General features: G+C 40.4%; 1 pseudogene; it reads left to right on the top strand.

The window, feature by feature from the left end:
- The first annotated feature begins 372 nt into the window (after positions 1-372).
- LOC139668057 (uncharacterized) lies at positions 373-21161 on the top strand (annotated as a pseudogene).
- The last annotated feature ends 288 nt before the right edge of the window (positions 21162-21449 follow it).

The following is a 21449-nucleotide window of genomic DNA, read 5'->3' as shown; positions in this document are numbered from 1 at the left end:
AAAAAAAGTGCAAACAATCTGCCAATGGAGTGAGATAATTTCACTTGTTTCCAATGCAGTGATCTGCTTTATTCTGACTTATTTCAAGATGTCGACACTCAGTGGAGTTATCTCACCTCATTGACAGATTGTTTTCTCTTGGAAAATAAGATTTAAGGCTGAATATGAGACTAAATGACTTGTTAAAATTGATGTTTTTTGCAGTGCGGAATTAAACATTGCTAATCCTGATTGTTAACAAAGAATATCATCATAGTTATTCTTACCAGTGGCAAGGAATCTAACTGTCACGTTGAGTCTCTCCTTTGCAGTAATAACCTGTCTCAGGTGTGTGTCTCTCTTGGTTATGTAGAGTGCCACTAATCCTACAAGATGGAAGTCCTCAGCATTCATGTGAAGGAGGCTCCCAAAGCCTCTAGTGTTATCAACCTGCAGAACAGGTGTTACCCACTCAGACAGGACGATGTAGATTCCTTATGTGATTTGGTAGAAGAGGTAGCTGGCTACTAGAGGCATCACACTCTTCAGTTTTGTGTGTGTGTGTGTGTGTGTGTGTGTGTGTGTGTGTGTGTGAGTGAGTGAGTGAGTGAGATACCCAAAGGAAATTTAAATACAGGGCTATTAAGAAAACTTCACCCACTACAAAATCATGTCTACATATAAGCTATTTAATAGTAGTTATACATACTATTTTAAGTTTAGGGACAATTTAGAAGATTACCTCAAGCTCCCTTTGGAGGAGAGACAACCCATGTTGTGTTCTTCTACCAGACCATGATTGAGTCCAAATCCTTCTTTGCCTTTTCTTAATGTTTTTTTCAAGGCATAGCATTGCCATAATTAGGCCAAGTGCTCGTTTCGTTTGTGCCTCCATCACACCATTTTGAAACCGTGGGTTGGCGTGCCGCTGGCTGATGTAGTACGCAGCGCTGTCTTTCAAACAATCATACATTATGAAGACTTAAACTCACACAAGATTCTACACTGATCACATCCCACAATTTGACACATAATAAGCACAAAAGACAGATGAAATTGCACAGCCTGCGTGGGGTTTAAGTCGATGGTCCAGATGATAAAATGACCTTGAGCAAGACACTGGATCCCTACCAGCTCCAGGGTGCTGCTCCGTACGTGACCCGGTGCTCTGACCTCCCTGTGGAGGACGGCAAGAAAAAATCGAATTCCCCTCCAAGGAAAAATGTATTGCCAGGGTTAGGCGGCAGCCACACTGATCCATCAGAAAACTGACAGAATTATTGACAGGTAGATTACTGTCAATTGGGCTTTTTTGGAATGTCAGCATGGAGGCTGATGCAGAAATACTAAAATAATGCTGCTACCTCATAGAAACTAACAGTCTAACAGCCCCGCAACATTTCATTTTGTGGAAGCGTCCCTGCCGGGAATCGAACTCCGGTCTCCAAGTTTAAAGTCTGCAATCTAACTCTCTGCATCACATTTTCACTCATGTGACCAAAAGCTGTGAACAGAGCAACCGATTGACCGACATTGCGCTCCGTAGAGCCCTTGCTGTCGCGGGGCTAAAAAGAAGAAACGGACTATACAGTATAAATGAAATAAGAAACTCACCTGGAAAAACCTACAATCATCCCAATGGTATGCTTTCTCCATTTTATCTTTGTTTTGGTTGTACCGTTGTCTGTTTGCTGACAACAAACATAGAAATGCCTCTACTTGGCTAAACAGATGGTGACAAATCTGTCTATCCAGGAGAAGTTCTGCTGGGTTGAACTTTCTATCCATCAAAATGGATGGAAATCTGACAGACAGTCACGTCATCAGTCCTATCCGGACAACAGACAGCTCTCACTGAAAATTAATTCAAATGAACGTACATGGACAGACAACAGATCAGTGTGGCCGCTGCCTTAGGGACTGGATTCTCACTGGGACCACAAATGTATGCTCACATGGATAAAAGCATCCAGCAAATGTTATGTTGGTGCAGGGTGAGGTAATATACAGTGATTCATATATGTAATTGTGTAAAGCAGTGTCTAACTAGTCACTGACAGGAAAATCATAGGAATGGAACACATTCATAAAACATATCAGCCCTGGATGATGTCACTCAATCCAGTCCCAACCCACAGTGCAGCACACACCATGCAGCATTTCTGAATGCATCTTGTTCTGGAAATTTACTTAAAACTGAAACAGTATGGAAAAAAGGGGGTTTACAAATAGGGTTAAACAACACGGAATGGCAGGAATGAGTAAAGCAAAGGAGTAAGTAGTAGCAATTTAATGTCAGTTGTGTTTATGTCAATAAGCCTGTGTGGCAAGCAGGTAAATTAACAGGCTGTGATGAGTTATGGTCTGAGCAAGAGTTATTTTTACTGTGTGGATTTGCAGGAATAAAAACCAGGGAATCAAACTGAGGCAGCAGGGGGGTCTAGTGGTTAGAGAGTCAACCTTTGAACTGGAGGACCTGGGTTTAAGCCCCCCCCGCCCCAATCTGCGGAAGTGTCCTTGAGCAAGAAGAGCATCCCTACCAGCTCCTGCAGCTCTGTAGCTGACCCTATGCCTTTACCTCAAAATGGCGGGGGGCCAGCAAACATTTTTTTCCGGCAGGGAACAATATGTAGTATCTCATTATTTAATGAAGCTGACTGGCCAATTATTTATGAACATATTCCAACGCTACACCTCTCTCTGAATGTTTTCAAAACTCTCACTTATTAATTTTTATTTTTGGAAATAGCCAAACTGCATTACAATCCTAAACAAATTGCATACCAAATAACAAACAGCCAATGATTCCAGTGGGCACATAGATGGGCTATACCAAGATGAAACTGTAGAACATCCCCTACATCAAATGATTGTAGAATTAACAATGATAAAGACAGTCAGAGGGAGAAGGTTCCTTATAAAGTCCCAAATTGTGACCTAGCTCTACCAGTGTAAATCAATTTGAAGCACTCAAACCACGACAGTGTTCTGGTGAGATTTTTCTGCTTTGCTACCTAATGGGCAAAGGTGAGTCTGATGTGTTTTTGGTTTTTCTGTTTCTCAAAATCCTGCCTTTTAACATTATTCTGGATTTTTACCCTTTATATCCCACCGTTTCTCTGCTACACAAGTTTTACACCACTATAGTTATGTTTATAGTTGCTCTAATCCTCTTTCTCTCTAGATGTTTCTTGCGTCTGTTTCTTTCTCTCACACACACACACTCACACACACACACACACACACACACACATGCACGCAGGCAGCCACACAACGCATTTATTTTCACAAGAAGTTAATGAACTGAAGTGCTGAGGTCAGGAATTTAATCAAATCAAACTGTCTCTCTAAATATATCTGTACCACTTGCTGTGATAACATGGCAGAGTAAATAGGGTGGAAATATGGCAACAATCCGAGAACCAGAAACTGCATGTGCTGCTGTTCTAAATTCACTTAATTCCAGTCATCTGTTGAGATGCTTGTGTGTTTGTGTGTGTTTACGGGTTGAAATATGTTCATTTCTGTGTCTGTGTGTTTGCGTAGTCATAGTGTAACAGGCCAGTACCAGGTGTGTGTTTATGTGCATGCTTGTGTGTGTGCACATGTGCATGTTCTGAAGGGTGGCAGGATAATGTAACTATATTCTGTGCAAGTTAGATCTTTTCACTTTTACCTTTTAGCTGCCTGCCAGATGGTCCACAAAGCAGCTGGAAGGCAATCTGGATTGGAATCAATAGACATACTTTTTGAGAGGAAGTAGTGATCGAGTGATCGATTCACGTATCAATCGTTCATTAGCGATACTTTAAAGTGAATGAGTCAAATCGATCGGACGGAACTGAATCGAAATTTCAAATCAGGTAGTGTCACGACTGTAGGACAGCCTGAAAGAATCAAGTAACTAGGTGTTCTACCACTAAGAGGAAAATGGACAGTAATCACTTAGAATCTCCTAAGTAAATTACTTCCCACTGTTTGAGATTGTGTGTGCATCAAACTGTGAGTAAATTCTCCTCATTGTTTGTTCTAACTAATGTAGATATTGTGTTGAATTGCATTGCATATATTGTGTGTTAGCTGTCAGCTGGCTAAATAGCATTTTAAACCTCTTATATGGTTATAACCCATATGGGGATTTGTAATACACACAATTTGGAGTGTATTTACATAGCATTTAATCACATGCCTGTTGCCTGTTAACTGTATTAGTTCATTAGATAGATAGTTAGTTAGTGAAGCAGCCTCAGAGTTTAAGCTGTGAACCTGCAATTTTATTTGTTTGTGTTGTAACTCAGCTCTGTGATGGAATACCTTAAAATTGCACCATTATTTCAGTTTTGGTTTGCTTAATGCAATTAATTAATTAATTGGGCTGATTTACACCTGATTTGCCCATCCTGATCAATGTTTTCTCTAGGAAACACACACACACACACCCCTCTGTGTGCTAAGACCATAACTAAGATCTAAAGAAAAGAACTGACTACAAGAATATATTTTAGTGTTATGACTGTTTATTCTTTTACTGACACCCTCAGTAAACAAACAAGCAAACATCACTTTCAATGAAACCAGTGAAATAGAATATCAAGAATAAATGAATCCCTTAGATCAGTGACTCAGAAGATCAGGTATCATCTGTCTAGCCAGACGATTAGAGAGCATAGTTTCCTCTTTCATTTGTTGATAATCTCTCCCTATCTAGCAGGCTGTTTTGGGGAAGCTACTTTGTATCTACTTTATATCTCAGCTGATATGGTGTATAATAATATTTTCTAATAATAATAATAATAATCTATATTTATATAGCACATTTAAAAAAACAGAGTTTACAAAGTGCTTTACAGAGAAAATAAAAACAGACAGAAAGTCAAAAGTACAAACCAGAAAAATGAGTTTTGAGACTTGTGATTTAAAAATAGTAACAGATTCAGACAGTCTAACAATGGGAGGCAGATTGTTCCACAGTCTCGGTGCCATTACTGCAAATGCGTCACCGTTTGAGTTCTTCAGTCTAGAAGTTGCAACACAACAGCCAAGAGTCCTTGGTTTGAAGAACTAAGGGTCCTTGTGGTGTTTTATTCAGTTTATTATCTTAAACTTGTTTTCAAATGCTTAAATAAGTTAGTTCCCTTAGAGAACCTAAGTAGATGCATTAGTAGACAAGAGGGCAATTGAGTAACCAGAAGTGTAACTGAGGGCAACTGCAGGGAACCACACCGCAGGACTGCTTTTGAACAATCAGCATTCTCTGTAAAGGGAACCAAACTCTGGAGTAAACTACCAACTGAAATTAAACTAATTAAGGATACTAAAATGTTTAACTCAGTGGTCAAGAACTGGCTGAAATCTAATCAGGTCTTTATATTATCGAAGCTAATCTTAAGATTGACTGATTACGGCATAAAATGTTGTGCGGTGTTATGTGTGTACATTGTGTGATGCAACTGTGTTTAATGTAATGTAATTTTTTTAAATTTATGTACTTTTTATTAGCCTACACAAGACATTTTAGATAGTTAGAAATAGAAATAGAATTTAAATTGTGAAGTGTAATTATGTTAACTGCATTGTCCCTATCAAATAAACTGCTAAATAAAGAAACACACATGGATGAAGCAATTCAGTGATGTACTCATTTGCAGAAGAATTACATACAAGGCCAATTCTGAACTTTATTGGAAGCCAGTGTAAAGAGGCTAAGACAGGTGTAATGTGTGACGTACGCTTAGTTTTGGTCAACAAACTTGCCATTATTCAATATATCAACATCTATCAGAATCTATTAATCCTTCTAATATATTAAATACATCAAAATCTGTATTCACCAATGTTCAAGTCTTTGAGAAATTGGTGTTTATTACAGAGACTGATGTAAACTCGTTACCCCACTGCAGCTGCAGTGTGAGGTGTAAGCTTATGTAGGCTTTGAACAGCACTGCGGTTTTCAATGGCTGTCAGTTTATCCCGACTGAGTGAATTTAACACAACACTAGAAAGGCCGTGGGCTAATGTAACTGGATGTTGAGATTTTAAATTTCAATTTCTCTTCTGGAAATGCTATGGTCTCACTCTTCCATGACTTGTCCTAAAGGCCTTCAGAATTATATATATATATATATATATACATACATACATACATACATACATACATACACACACACACACACACACACACACACACACACACATACATACAGGTGTGATATCTAAACAACTTGAAAAGTAAGTACAGACAAGTTTTGCAATGTTCTCCCTACAAAATTCCCCTACAGGGCATTGGTACCAAGGTGAACGTCTCTCTCTTCTCATCCACTCCTACTCAACACTTGAATGTATTTTTTCCATTGATCAAGCGAGTGCCATCAAAACTCCATGGAAACTAATTTCACACATATGATTACAGAGTTTACACCAATGTTTGTGTTCCCAGACATGAAAGTGGGATATAATTGATGGCCGCATCTCCGCATGTCTCAAAGACATCAGTGCTTGGATGTCTGTGCACCGCCTCAAGCCCAATCTTGACAAGACGAAGCTACTCTTTCTCCCAGGGAAAGATTGCCCTCTCACAGACCTCTCCATCGCCATTGATAACACCACTGTGTTGCTCTCAGACTGCCAAGAACCTCGGGGTGATCCTGGACAACCAGCTGTCCTGCTCTGCCTACATTGCAGCGACAACTCGCTCCTGTAGGTTCTCCCTCTACAACATCCACAAAATTCACCCGTTCCTTACAAGGAAAACGGCAAAACTCCTGGTCCAGGCTCTTGTCATCTCCCGCCTGGACTACTACAACATTCTCCTGGCCGGGCTACCTTGTGCCATCATATAACGTGCCTGGGGAGATTAGGTCAGCCATTTCAGTGTCTTCTTTTAAATCACTTTTAAAAACTCACTTTTACCATCTGGCTTTTACTTGAACCTTTTACTGGCTTTTACTAACTTACTGTTACTGTTTATAACCTCTGATGTCTTACCTTTTTATGTCATTTTGTTTTTTATTGTTATGTCTTTTTATGTACTTATTGTTCTCTCTGTTTTGTAAAGCAGTTTGTAACTGTGTTTTGATAAGTGCTATATAAATAAAGTTTATTATTATCAGACCTTTACAGCACATTCAGAACGCTGCCGCCTGTCTGGTGTTCAACCAACCAAAAATCTCTCACCTCACTCCTCTCTTCTGGTCACTTCACTGGCTTCCCATCTCTGCAGCAAATCAAATTCTGTTATGAACACAGGTGGGACCCAAACGCCGGACACAGACATGGTGGTGTTGGTAAGGAAAAAGGTTTTATTGAAGAGGAGGATCTGCATGAGGGGCTGATGGCAGGGAATGGGAATCCGGTGGCAGGAGGGGTGAGTGATGGTGAGGAGGAGCGGGGCTTGGCGTGAGCGTGGGATGAGGGGGCTAGGAGGTTGCTAGCAGACAGGCAGGTGGGTGATGATCCTGGGACACAAGAGAGGCTGGTTAGTAATGTGACATGAAGAGACAAAATCACTAGGAGTTGGCCTTGAAGCATATCTACCACAGTGGTTGAAACAACAATCTGGCGAAGAACGGTTGAAGAACCGGGGTAGATATACTGCAGGCTGATGAGCTGATGAGAGGCAGGTGAGCAGACTGGGAGAGGCGATGAGCCGATTGCAGACAGGTGTGCAGGATGAGCTGAGCCGGGAGCCAGGAGAACGAGGAAGGGAGACCACGCCCACGCCAATACACATCCAAACAAAACATAGACAGAGAGAGAGACAGACAGGGGAGCACTGGGAACACAGGGAAGGGGAAACACAAGGAAACACTAGGGAATCTTCTGGCGGTACGGCCGCGGCTGTGACAAAATTCAAGACACTGGTACTCGCCTACAGAGCAGTACATCATACTGCCCCTCCCTATCTGCAATCTCTGGTCAGGTTCCAAACCCCGCCTCGTTCCCTCCGCTCCTCCACCCTTGCAGGTCGCCTCGCCCCTCCATCGCTACGTGGGCTCAGAAGTCGCTCATCCTCCACCACTCTTCTCATCCCTGGCGCCACAATGGTGGAACGAGCTCCCCTCTTCTGTCAGAACAACCGAATCATTGCCCATCTTTCGCCGGAGACTAAAGACACATCTCTGAAGGTTACACCTGGACCCCACTTGAACTAACCTATCATCTTACCCTTCTTTTTTTTGATCAGGGTCTTTTTATTGTAATTTTTCACATTATTCATCTTACCCTTCTTTAAAAAAAAAATGATGCACAGTTGGTTTCACTACTGTTGACAAAATGCACTTATTGTAAGTCGCTTTGGACAAAAGTGTCTGCTAAATGACAATGTAATGTAATGTCTCTGGATGAACTGAAAGCATTCATTGCGCTTCTGCATTTCTGTGGAAATACAGACGCAGGTGGGATGGCGTATTGGCGTGGTCGGCTCCTGTTGGATGGTACAGCAGGCGGTCTGCAATTTATGTGTTCAAATATTTTTTTGCTCTGTGTTCAAGACTTAAAACAAAGTGATCACAAGGAGAGGATGAATTATAAACGAAATTTATTGGATACAAATAATCTGTGCTACAAAAATAAAGAATCCAAACAATTAAATTTTAGAACATGCTATGGCCTGTTAACTTGTTTCAATAATGACCACCGTCATTAGATTTCAATCATTGGTGAACAAAATCGAATTAAATCATGATGAAACAAATCCACCATCATGAAACAAATCCATCCAAAAAGTCATCCAATCAAATTAAGTTTAAATGCGACCTTAATGAATCCATTCATCAACCAATGCTTTAGGACAACATTCCAACAGGTTTTAGTGTTAAACTTTAGGTCTACATACCAATGTTTTGTTTTGGCTTAGTTCCATTGTTCTGACACACAACCTCAAACAAACCACACTTCAACGAAGTAAATCCACAGCAAGCTTTTTGACAATACTTAAGTAGGCCTAACAACAATGGTCAGTTAATTTTGGTGTTAAAAAAAGTAGCTAAATTTAAGGATTTTGTGGGCAGCAATAAAGATCTGTTCTATTATATCGACAATGACATTAAATGACTCAATCTGAAAGCGGTTGTTTCCATCCAATAGTCCCAGTGTGTCAGGCTTGGTCTCATTCTTGTCAGCGAAAGCTTTTTGCTTACTTTTGTGCTTTGTGGCCTTTTTGAAAGTCTGACTCACTCCTGGAATATCCAAAGTGGCTTTCAGAAATTACTCAAACTGGTCCTGAAGAGAAGCCAAAGTCACAGAGAGACTCGAGCAAACACACACACACACACACACACACACACACACCTGTGAAGAGGTTGATGTCACACCTTTGCAGCATTGCACTAAATGCTGCCTCCAGGTCATGTAGTTTTATGCACAGTGCCTCTGCTTCATGTCTCGTCTCTCTCTTTTCTCCTTCATCAGCAGCAAGCATCTCAAAAGCCTGTCCTGTTTGGGAATAGTTATTCCACAGCGCTGTAGTTGAGTCCATTTGGCAACTCCACTCAGTACTGGATAGCTATTTGAGAGTCATTTCCACTGGGATTTCTGAGCTCCTGAACACCTTGGACCTGTGAGTTGACGCACTGCAAAATGCATACAGTGACTGAACAAAGTCCAAGAAGCGTCCTGCATTTGGGCAGCTGTTCTATAGCATTCACTCCTAAATTAATGGAGTGTGCAGCACATGGGATGTAGTGAATAAGCAGGTTGTCTTTTTTAAGGTGGGCTTGGCAAGCCATTATATCTCCCAGCCATATTGCTGGCATTGTCATATGACTAACCTTGACAATTTGACAAATCCCATCCCAAATCTTGTACCATGGATTTAACACAATATGCAAGGCTCTCCCCTGTGTGACAAAAAAATTGGCCGGAATCCCAAAAAACGCTCAAGCACCCTACCCCCCCTATTTAGGAACCTAAAAATAATTGCCAGCTGGTCTATGTGCGGCAAGTCCAGTGTTGAGTCCAGTAATAGAAATATTTGGCCTCTTTTAGCTCATTGGCTATTGTCTCTTTCACTTGTTCTTCCATCACCTCTATGAATTAGTTTGTTGACGACAAATAAGATGTACTGTACTGCCTCTCCCTTGTTGCTCATATTTTTGTAGTGTTCTGCCAGAAATGCATCTCCATCTCATCTGATTAACTCCAATATATCCAGAACGACGCCGATCTGTGGTGATTCCAATAATTCATTATCCCTCCTGAAAGCGAGACATCTGTCAGAGATGAATTTGATCACAGACACTACACGCTTCAATACTTCCCTCTTTTTTTCCACTTGTTGAACTCAGGCCGAACTCATGTTAGCTCCCTTTGCCCGTCACAATAAAGACAGCATACAAACTATAAACTCTTTGGAATTCTCTTCACCAGCATGCTCAAAACGTTTCCAGTCGCTAAAGAAACTCACAAAGGCATATTGCTTAGTGGAGAAGAGCTTGCAGGCAAAACAGTCCTGCAGTTGGGGAATATATCAGCCATTCATGCTTAATAATCTCTCCATTTGGTAGCGGAGGTCATTGGTGAGAGAACAGGTCTTTTACCGGCCACGCCTGCATCTTGGTGTGGCGCTGGGTAGGTCGCAGCTAGGTTCTGGAAGGCGGACGCCCCTCTACGATTAAAGTATGTTGAGAACCTCCTGCGTGCTGCCGCTAACAGATCCCCATAGAGCGGGGTCTTTTTTCTGCCCCCATTCTCTCCCCAACCTCCTATATCTCATTGTCTTAATTCCTCACATACTCTATCCTACTTGTCCTTCATACCAAACACAACAACTCTCATCCTACACTCCAAAACACCACTACACATACGCGCTCTAATATTATCACTTGACATACAACCATCCCTATGCAGCCCATCTCTAAACAACACAGAACATAACAACCTCAATCTCACCATCTAGCCCCCTGTAAACACTTCACTCCTTTTATTCGTACATCAAACCAAAGACAATGCCCATGAAGCTAAGCTCGTGGAACATTAGGGGCTCCAACAAAAGTCCTCAACCTACTCCAAAAACAAAGATCTGACATTTGGTTATTACAAGAAACCCACCTGACTGAAACACAAAAGATCTCAGCAAAATGAATTGGCCAAACACTCTACGTCACATTAAACTCCAAACATGTGAAGTCTCCATCCGAATCAGGAAAAATTGCCCCTACCTTAACAGCTCCTCCATCGCAGCTCCAGAACGACATTATATTATAATACATGGCAAAATTGACAAGACATAAACAACATAACCATAGCAAATGGTCCCAAGAGAGATTTACCCTCTTTCTTCCCTGCTGTATACTTAGAAATAGCTAACTCTCCTACAGATGGGTTCCATTAGCCGGTTCAATTTTGGAACTGGTTCCAAGTTGGTAAATTATCCGGCACTGGCTCAATCTGCCAGTGCAACCAGTTGATCTTCAGGTAAGTAGATGAACTTACCTGAAGATGAACACCCAACAAATTACCTAAAAAGATTCGATGAGGGATTCGAAAGGATTTGGATTCGATAAACAGATTTGATACTGGATTCAGATTTGATAAAATCCTTTCGAACCCCAAACCTACTCTCCTAACTGCTGCATCATCTCAGGTGGTGACTTTAATTTAGTAGTAGATCCACAGTTAGGTGCGTTCCATTTGGCTAAAATGACTCCTCGCTGACTCGGCATCAAAAAATGAGCCGCCATCATTAAGGATGTTCCAAAGACGCATGAAGGAGCCTTCATGTCTTCTCTCCTCTGTCCTCCAATGAGACGGATACACAGGTGTTTCCTCAATATGGAAATAATGAGTGAAGATAATTAATGTGCCTGTATAGGCTAAGCCCAGCTCCATATCCTCAGAAATGTGTAGAAAAAATAACAGATAAAATCTACAGTTGTAAGTAGCCTTCATGTATTTCTCATTCTGTCTCAATCTTTCTTGTGAATTGTGTTTTGTGTGGGTTGTCATTGAATCTCTCTTCGGGGAGAATAAATTCTTACTAAACATCATTAACAGCACTTCATTGTCTATTTTGCACATTATGTTCTTACAGCTACTGTTGATCTATGGTTATTTAAGGATATAAAATAATAAAACTTTGGTTCATTGCTGGCGAGATAGCATGAGTCAAATAGTCTACATGATCATTGCTTAACCCAAGTCACACAAAGCATAAACGTTTGACAATGATGCACAGACAGCTTAATACATTTCTTTTAGGTGTTCTACCTCTATGGAGGCAGACAAAGCTCATTAGGGGCCGACATAGATGAATTACACATTAATCTGAACTTTGTGAAACGTTTCTATGTGGATGAAACTAGACAGCTGTCATCCATGGAGGGGAAGGGGATATTGTGCGCCAGGAGCCTCAAACGCCACACTTCAAACGTCACTTCAAAGTGAGGCGTGCGAGGACGTTACAATTGACAGGACACGGTTCACTCGCTCCCTCTCCTCCATCTTCTCCTGCTTTCCCCTGTGACCTTTCTCCAAGTAGTCAAGGATGAGACGAGGAGAAATTGTTATCAAATGGAACGCACCTCTTGACTGATCCACTCTTACCACGTTCCTTCAAACCGATAATCCCGATAATCCCTCACGTTCAAACAATATCTGACATTATGGACTGGAAGATGTTTGGCAAACACAAAATCTACACTCGAAAATCTACAATCTAGTATTAGACTTGCAACAGATGGCACCCTTGACCCACCATTCAAGTGGCGCTTCAATAATATACTACTTAAAGATAAACATCCTTCCTGGCACACCAGAAACAACAGACTGCAATCTGCAGTCTGTTGCAAAAGAGTCAAGGTAATCATGAGGGGGAAAATAATAGCTTTCTCCTTGCAGAAAAAGAAACTAAAGAATAAGAAATGTTGCAGAAGGAGATTAAGAGACCAAACTCCTTCAGAAACGAACCATGAAAATCTACTCAACGCCAGGTTCAAATGAAACACACTTTGAAAACTCACCATAACACAAATTATTATAACAACACTTTGATTTAGGAGGAAAAAAAATGAGAACCTCTCTGGTAATATAACCCAAGACCCGTTGGAACTAAACCAATTCACCAGATAATTTTATGCTGAATTATATACATCAAAACAATCCAAGCACTGAAGACATCAACTATGTGTGTCTCCCTCACAAAACATTGATTGATGTAGGACACAGTCATGAATAGGCCTAAATATTAGATAATTGATTAGGCCTATACATGAATGTCCTTATTCGTGACTGGACAATTGAATTACGTGCTTGTTCTAGTTTATCTCATTCCTGTTTATCTTATTAACAATTGCTAAAACAAGTCATGTTGATACATTTGAAACTCAGGACTAAATTGTCGATTGAACATTTGCTTAACCTATCAACAGATTACTCAAACATGAAAAAACGTTCATCAACTTTTTGTCAGAGAGCACCCCCATTGCTCCCAGCACCATCAACTTACACACATACACACTCAAACTTACCTGTACACAGATGCTCTCAACATATAATCACCCATAGCAACCCCCCTCCCTTACCCCCCTCGACCCTCCCCACTGCAAGTTTCTCAGTGTGTTTTATCTGTCATGTTTCTACTATATGTTCATGTATGTATATATGTATGTATGTATGTATGTATGTATGGATGGATGGATGTATGCATGCATCTATGTATGTTATCACGAGTAAAATGCACATTATAGGAATAGTTACCCAAAAATGTATATTCTGCCATTATCTTCTCACCCTCATGCCAGTTGAAACACAGGTGAGGTTTGTTAGTACACATAAGACACAGGGAGGTTGCCAGCACAATTATGTAGCAGCCTTCTCCAGTTGTCTCACGTAATTACAATGGAAGAGCAAAATTTCTGTGTACTTAGGTCCATCCGATTGTCTTTAAGAAAACAAAAACACAAAGAAAGATAAAGAGAGAGAGATAAAGAAACTCGCATGGACCTAAGTGTGCAGAAGATTTGCTCTTCCACTCACTTTGTTGTTTTTTGACCTCTAGCACCTTCGCAAAAGATGATAGTCGAGTGTGCGGTGATCTTCTTACAGAACTCATGTAATTACGGCAGATAATGTATTTCCACTTGGTGTTACGTTAACAGGGTATGATAGAATGTTTATTAACCTTCCCCCTAAAGTACTGTAAAGTACTGTATTACTCAGCTAGTTGTAAATAACTGAATGTTGACCACACAATCACAACAGAAAAACTTGCGACCTTCAGTTGAATAATACCAAGTTGTTGCACGAGAACTACTTCCATTTACTCGCTCCGAGGCACATTCCCAGGTCTCCTCTGATATTTCCCGTGCAAGTTCTTCCCACTCTGCTTTAATCTTATCAAGGGATGTGGTCCTCAGGGACACAGTAATATCATAGATAATTGAGGTAAGGCCTTTCAAATTGCATGGGGTCTCAAGGGTGGAATCAAGTCCTCATCTTGGTGGCATTTTAGGGAAGGTTGGATCAACAGACTTAATAAAATTACGTAACTGAAGGCAACGAAATAGGCTGGAACAGGGAAGCTTAAATTCCTTGGATAAGTCATTAAAATGAGCAAAATTTCCCTCAATATTAAGATGTTTGAATTTAGAGAGACCTAGCCTTTGCCATAGTGAGAAAGCAGAATCTAGTTTTGCTGGAGCAAAAATATGATTGCTGCATATAGGTCCCTGAAATGAGAATATTCCTAAACCAAAATATGTTCTAAACTTGGACCAGTGCTTGGCTGCACAAAAACTCGTTACGTTTTATACCTTAAGCTCTCCTTAAGGTTCACCTTAAACTCAATTGAGTTGCACAAACCCCACTTACCTCACTGCTCAGGGAATATCCTTAGATACATCTGCAGATAAGAAAATATCCTTAAGTCATCCTTATATTATTGCTGATGGGTTGCAGAAAGCCCCTTAAGGGCATTTCCTTTCCTTAAATGTTAAGGTGCCTCCCATGGTCCCTTAAGTATTTATCCCATTTTTATATTGCTATTATTTTCAAATTAATTAATATTACAATCAAAGAACATGATGTTCTATGTGTAGGAGGCTTCAGGCTGTCTAGCTACATAGCCAAATATGCTTCCAGCTTTCTTTTCACTAAGGTAACAGCTTGTGCAATGCATTTTCCCATGAGCTAGCTTGCAGCCAGTCTGTTTTCAAGTACACAAAAATGTTAAATAATCTGGATGAAATAAGTATCTATGACATGGTTTGGTGTCACAGGAATGTACACTTTGATGAAATTGCAAGGGAAGTTGTTGTTGAGTTGAGTTTTGTAGATGTTGCACAATTAGCGATCTCTGCTGAGCCTCTGTGGATCGCGCACAACGTACAATTTACAACAGTAACAACAACAATACAACAGTGAGCGGTTGCCACAATAACGAGGGACCCAACTGCTGTGTTACAGCTAAAACTACTGTAAAACACTAAATACCATCCCTAAACTGAAGAGAAAAATTTAGGGGCTTTATGCAGCACTCCTAAAGAAATCCCTCAGGGAATTATTTGCCTAAAGGGATAAACTTGGATATCTAAGGTTTTTCATGCAACTGGGCACAGGTCTTCAGAGTGGAAACAACTATGCGATTACTAGTGTGATATAGAGAGAGGTAGCTGGGTGGTGATTAGGGCCAGGAAAGCTGAAATGCAGGATCTAGCCTCTGTTTGGCACCAGTCTGTTTCCAGGGATTGGGTCCAATAAACAATTTTTTGTACATAAGCATACCTGTAACAGAACATAAGATTTGGAAGAGCCAGCCCACCTTGGTTTCTGTGCCTTTGGAGGAGCTCTTTCCTTATTCTGGGGTGCCTTCCATTCCATATAAAATATGATAGTGGAGAGGACAAAACATTTTGAGAGTAAATGTGTGCTTCCATTCTGCTCAGTTCTTCTGTCACTTTAGGGAGCAAAGGTAGTGGCACTCAGCAAGCTGACAGCATAGCTGGTGACAGTGTAGGGTTGAGCCCCTTCTTTGAGGCAAATCTAGACTGGCTCTGTCTTTAAAGTGATGTTGAACTTTGGTAGTACGTTGGGCTGTGTAGCATCCTGGCCATGATAAAACCCCAAAATCAGTGATTCAGTTGCTCTGGTAGAGATGATTGTGTTTTTTCTCTCTCTCCAAAGCAGATTTTTGGAACAAAGAAACTGATAGCAACTGATAACAGAGAATTGCCTGGAGGAAAAAAGACTGTATAACTTAATAATTTGATCATCAAAATATAAGTTTGGCTCAAAAATCACTCCCAGGTTCCTAGCAGCAGGCAGTGCTAGGGAATGTTACTTTTGAAACTAACTATAGTTACTTGACTTTCCCTAAATAGTAACTAGTCAGTCTTTATTAAAAAGTAACTAATTTCTGTACTTTCAAGTTACCCACTTAAAAGCATGCCTTTAAAGTTTTTCTTTCACTTTTCAAAAGAAAAATTGATACTTACCTACTCACTACATTTTAAAAACAGATGTGTTACTCTCGGGAAATAAACAGATTATTATTTTTTTCCTCCGATCTAGTGCCAAATGTGATTGGCTGCTTGTTCACCAAAGTGACACTAAAAAGGAGGGAAAGGGACAGAGAGAGAAGCAACATGAAGAAGAGAAAATCAACAGGTGGAGCAGTGACAGGGTCGTCTCCCTGCCACTCCTTTAGTTAGGTCCCCACCTTTGATCATTCCTTGTGAGCCAACACCAGAAGCTTATTTTTTCTGCCTCTTCGGCCAACTCCTTGATGGTCTTCCTCAGCTTTTCTGCCTCCCACGCCCCAGTCCCTGAGTAGGCGTGAGGCTGATATACTAACAAAGCCTCGGCATCCTACCTCCACAGGGTAGATGATGGACTTCCAACCAGCATCCCTGCACTCAGCAGTCAGCTGTTAGTACTTGCTCCTTTTCCTCTATCCCTTCTTCCTATGGGATGGTTAACTCAAATGAGGAGTGCTGTGTTGGTGGGAAAGGACCATACTACTACATCAGGCTGGAGTGATGTGGTGGTGATCTAGATAGAAAACATATCAAAGTCAACCCTCAAAGCAATTGTTTCCAGAAGTAAAATAAAGCTTAAATAGAGATGATTTTAACATTTCTAACCCAACACCAAATGTAAGGAATTTAATTATTACTACTAAAGATTGACTACAACACAGAGTACGCAGTTTTCAAAAGCATGTGGCTACATAGTTTAACCATAGCAACCAATACTGACTAAAATTTCAAATTACAATTAATTGTACCTGTGACTTAACTAACTACTACACTTTCAGTGTGCCTCCCTTTCACACAGAAAAATATTAAAATAATATATGTACTTAACTGTTAATCTGGCAAAAAAGTACATCTAATATTTGCGTAAAAAGAGAATGTCAATTATGGAGCTAACAGTTTATTTAATATATTTACAAGGAAACATGAACATTGATGGCCACACACATTGATATTGTTTATCATAGTGCTACATGCCAAAATTGTTTGATTGTACAACAAATAGCTTTCATCTGAACTGTCAGTATTACATTTATTTATGTCTATTTGACTAATTCTCATGTACCATTGTTGTGATTGTTATATTCAAATGTGCTGTTATTTACTGCTTTACTGTAATATTACATGACATGTATATATATCATTTGTTTTTTGTCTTTTTATATCTTTCTGTGTTACTACAGATTACCATACTATTGATTACCATAACAGATTACCGTACAAACTGCCAGGAGACTGGACTCTAGCCTTGTTTCATCGGGCAAGATGCTGGTCTGTACTGTGTTTGTTTTGGGGGATACAACAAACACTATTGATTTGACTGTCTGGGGAAACAAAACTGTGTTAATGATTGGTACACTTCTCAAAATATCTCAGTGCGGGACTTGAATGGAAAAAGAGGACTCAGCATGACAATGGACGCCTCTGTGTTACCAGCTTGGCGGTCAATGTGTGACTGCGCCAGAGGAGTCACCAGAAATAATTTGTGGACAAATTGCGGGGGCAGAAGTGAAAAGACAATGTTTGTGTATTTGCAGAGCTCCAATACCAGCACACAACAATGAATCATTGAGCTACAAGTGCGGAAAATGCAACGAAAGACGTAAATGCAAAATGCTGAACACGGTGACCTCTGCACAGATTGCACTCCATAACAGCAATGCAACAGATATTTTGTTCAAGCCTAATGAACTCCTAAACACTGTCCTTCAGAATCAGTGGCAGTTGGAGGAAGCAGTCCTAATGTTGGATACTGTCAAATGGACAAGTCAAATCTATTAAGCAGGAGCATGAGGATCAAAGTGAAGAGGGAAAAAACTCATTCAAAGAGGAACCGAGGTTTGGGGACGACCAAAACACCAATACTTTGGAAAAAACTGCACAACCACCACCAGGAAATGTGAACATCATGCCCCCGGCAGTGTTAGAAAACACAACTGCCACCCACACCACCACAAAACATGCACTTACATTTCCCGCAGAGACATTTCATCACAAGAAAACACAAAGGAAAAGCAAAAAGCGAAACTGCAGTTCCACAAGAAACACAGCCAGATGAAGAATAGATACACCGAGATGGTCAAAGAGCGATGAACAAACTCAAAGAAACTGATTGTACAGAAGATTGAGAGAACATGATTGAAAGTTAAATGGTGACAGAGACAATGTGAGTTTAGATGAAGGATATGTAATTTTGGTTTGTTTCTTTATTTTAAAACTTTTCCCTTGTGCACTCCATCCCCAAACTCTCAACTGTGGAGTCCCTGGATGTCGACGACAACACCACAACCAACACACAAACCTCCAGCATCACACATGGTAGAGCTAAGTGTAAAAGCTCTGGGACACACACACACGCTTGCATTACCTACATGCAGTGACACTTCATTAGGTTTACAAAACACACAACAAAACAGTCCAACAATCTCTTAAGTTGTACTGCTCTGACACCCAAACTCACTGGGTTGATTTGACATTTAGAGAGGTTTGCATTATTTAAATGTCAATGTGAACAATTGTGGACATTTGTTTTTGAAAATAGTTCATGAAGTAACCATTGACATCACACTGTAATGTTTTGTTGATACTACAATACACAAGGTGAGACATTATACACAATTGATTCAGTTCAACTCCTTCCTTGTGTAAAAACAACATGATTAACAGTTGGAATGGCAACCCAGTCACTGTAACTTTATATAAAACTGATGCATACTGAATATATACTGACTTATTGTGACCAGCCCAAGGCACACCTGTGCAATAATCATGCTGTTTAATCAGCATCTTGATATGCCACAACTGTCAGGTGGATGGATTATCTTGACAAAGGTGCTCACTAACACGGATTTAAACAAATTTGCGAACAAAATTTAAAAAAAGCATAGAAAAAGTCTTAGATCTTTTATTTCAACTCATAAAGACAATAGGAGCAAAAACAAAAGTGTTGCGTTTATATTTTTGTTCAGTATATAGACATACCTACACACAAACCTATATACATTGATTTGATGTTTTCAGATAAAAAACCCCCAAAAACATTCACACAAACATTAAGCATTTTTAATTTGAATTGTATTGAACTGACACCAACACATTAAAAAATAATGTTTCTTTGTGACTTAGTAGAGTTTGCACTGTAAAAATGTTAAATCCTATCTCTGTAATTTTCAGCCTAGCTATCTGCTCTAATTTGCAGGATCGGAAGCAAATGGTGGATGTTGGTGAGACTTTGTCCAAACCCTCCAAACTGGGCAAAAACTCAAACAGAAAGAACACGATAACAAAACTAGAGAAGCAAAAACAAAGTCTAGAGGCTCAGGAGAATTACTGTGTCTTGTGGTGAGCAAAACTCAAGAACAAGCACTGGAAGAAAGTGGAGAGATTTAAGTGGGCTCATACATAGGTACCCTGAATCATCCATAATGAGCCTCAATCACCAGACCGCTCCAGACCTACTGCTCCTCCTAGAGGGGCGGGGGCCCAGAGTTTCTACCCATGACAGGTTTATGCCTTGCTGTATCAACGTTTCCCTTTTGGGACTAAGTAATACAGTCTCAAACTCTTGGACTTGAACTTGGTACCAGAGTAAAGTTAGCTTGATATTGGAAATTAGGTATTCGGTGGATATTCACTTTTTCAACATAGTTAAGTTAGGGAATCCCACTGATGAAAATACTTGTGATTACTGGAGGATGGAAACTTAATTTCTCATATTAACTAATGGTCTGAAACCAAATTACCTATCATCAGTTTTTTTCTATTTTTGTGCTAATACAGACAAAACAAACTAATTAACCAAAATGAGAGGCTGATATCTATCTCGTGCACTTGAATTAATCAAAAGGAAGACACAAGGTTTAACTCCCACTAACTCCCCACTCCCAGGCTCACCATTCACAATGGATACCTCTGCATTCTGGATGGTAACATCCAAGTGGGTCTCAGACACAGTCAAGATGTGGATGGTGGTATGCTGAGTAAGATAGTTCAGTTCATGTACCTTATTTCTGACACTGCAGATATTCAGATGAGCCATCATAAGGCCCTTTGTTGGAGATGTTAACATGTTGTATTTCATGATTTGAAATATGTCTTTACATTTATGAGGTTGTAACAAAATATGGTGATATTCAGCAGTTTAAAAGAAATCATGGAAAGTAATAGGGAATAAGACCACTTCTTAGTCATTGTCAGTGTGGTTATCTCCAAGTTATCCATCAGCAGTAGAGATAGTACAGTACATGGAATAATCCTACCTCCATGATCCATTAGTCCCCGCAGGTCATTCATTCATCGAACTTATCCAGTTCGTTGATGTCCCTAATAACGAGAACTTTCGCTGCCTCTGGTGTCGATCCACTTAATGAATACTTTGCAACTTGCGGTCCAAGTCACCTGGATCTTGTTTTGTTTTCTTACTATGTGTTGTTCTGGCGATGTTCGCGTTCTTCTTGGTGAGGTGTTCACTGATGTACACGTCGGTCCCCTTTAGTTTCCTTCCTTCTCTGCACCTTTGTTTTTGCTGGGCAGGGTGTGACAAGCTTCAATGTCACTGCTGTCAACAGAAATGCCGTTACTGTCCAAGAAGCCCACTACCTGTCGCTCCAGCGATTCTCTTTCGGACTCGGAAGCATCGACCCCGCGCCCGGCGGTGGTATCCTCAGAGGCTGCAGCCGCCCTGGCATAGGACAGGTGTCTGGTCCAGGCTGCTGAGGATTAGATCGTTCATCGGGGAGTATTGCTCTAGGTCGGCCACTAGATTCTCCAGAAGTGTGATCTTTTTTTCTTTTTCTTTTTTACGTTTTTTAAGTGATTGAACTTATCCCATCAGTTCCATTATCCTCTTTTGTTGAACGGCGACTGTTGCGATCTCGGCCGACATAAAGTCGAGAGATTTTTTAATCTCTTCCATCTCCTCATCGGGGAGGGTTGCAGCTTTCTTTGGCATTTTGCTGTGCAGTTGTACATTTACAGAGTGTGAAGTTACGATATTAAGAAACA

This window comes from Centroberyx affinis, unplaced genomic scaffold, assembly GCF_046629955.1.
Source record: "Centroberyx affinis isolate AG114_WGS23_722 - 3 ecotype Tasmania unplaced genomic scaffold, CSIRO-AGI_Caff_v1 ptg006002l_1, whole genome shotgun sequence".
Taxonomy (NCBI): domain Eukaryota; kingdom Metazoa; phylum Chordata; class Actinopteri; order Beryciformes; family Berycidae; genus Centroberyx; species Centroberyx affinis.
Note: the sequence above shows the minus strand (reverse complement) of the source record. Positions and strands in the feature narration are given on the sequence as shown.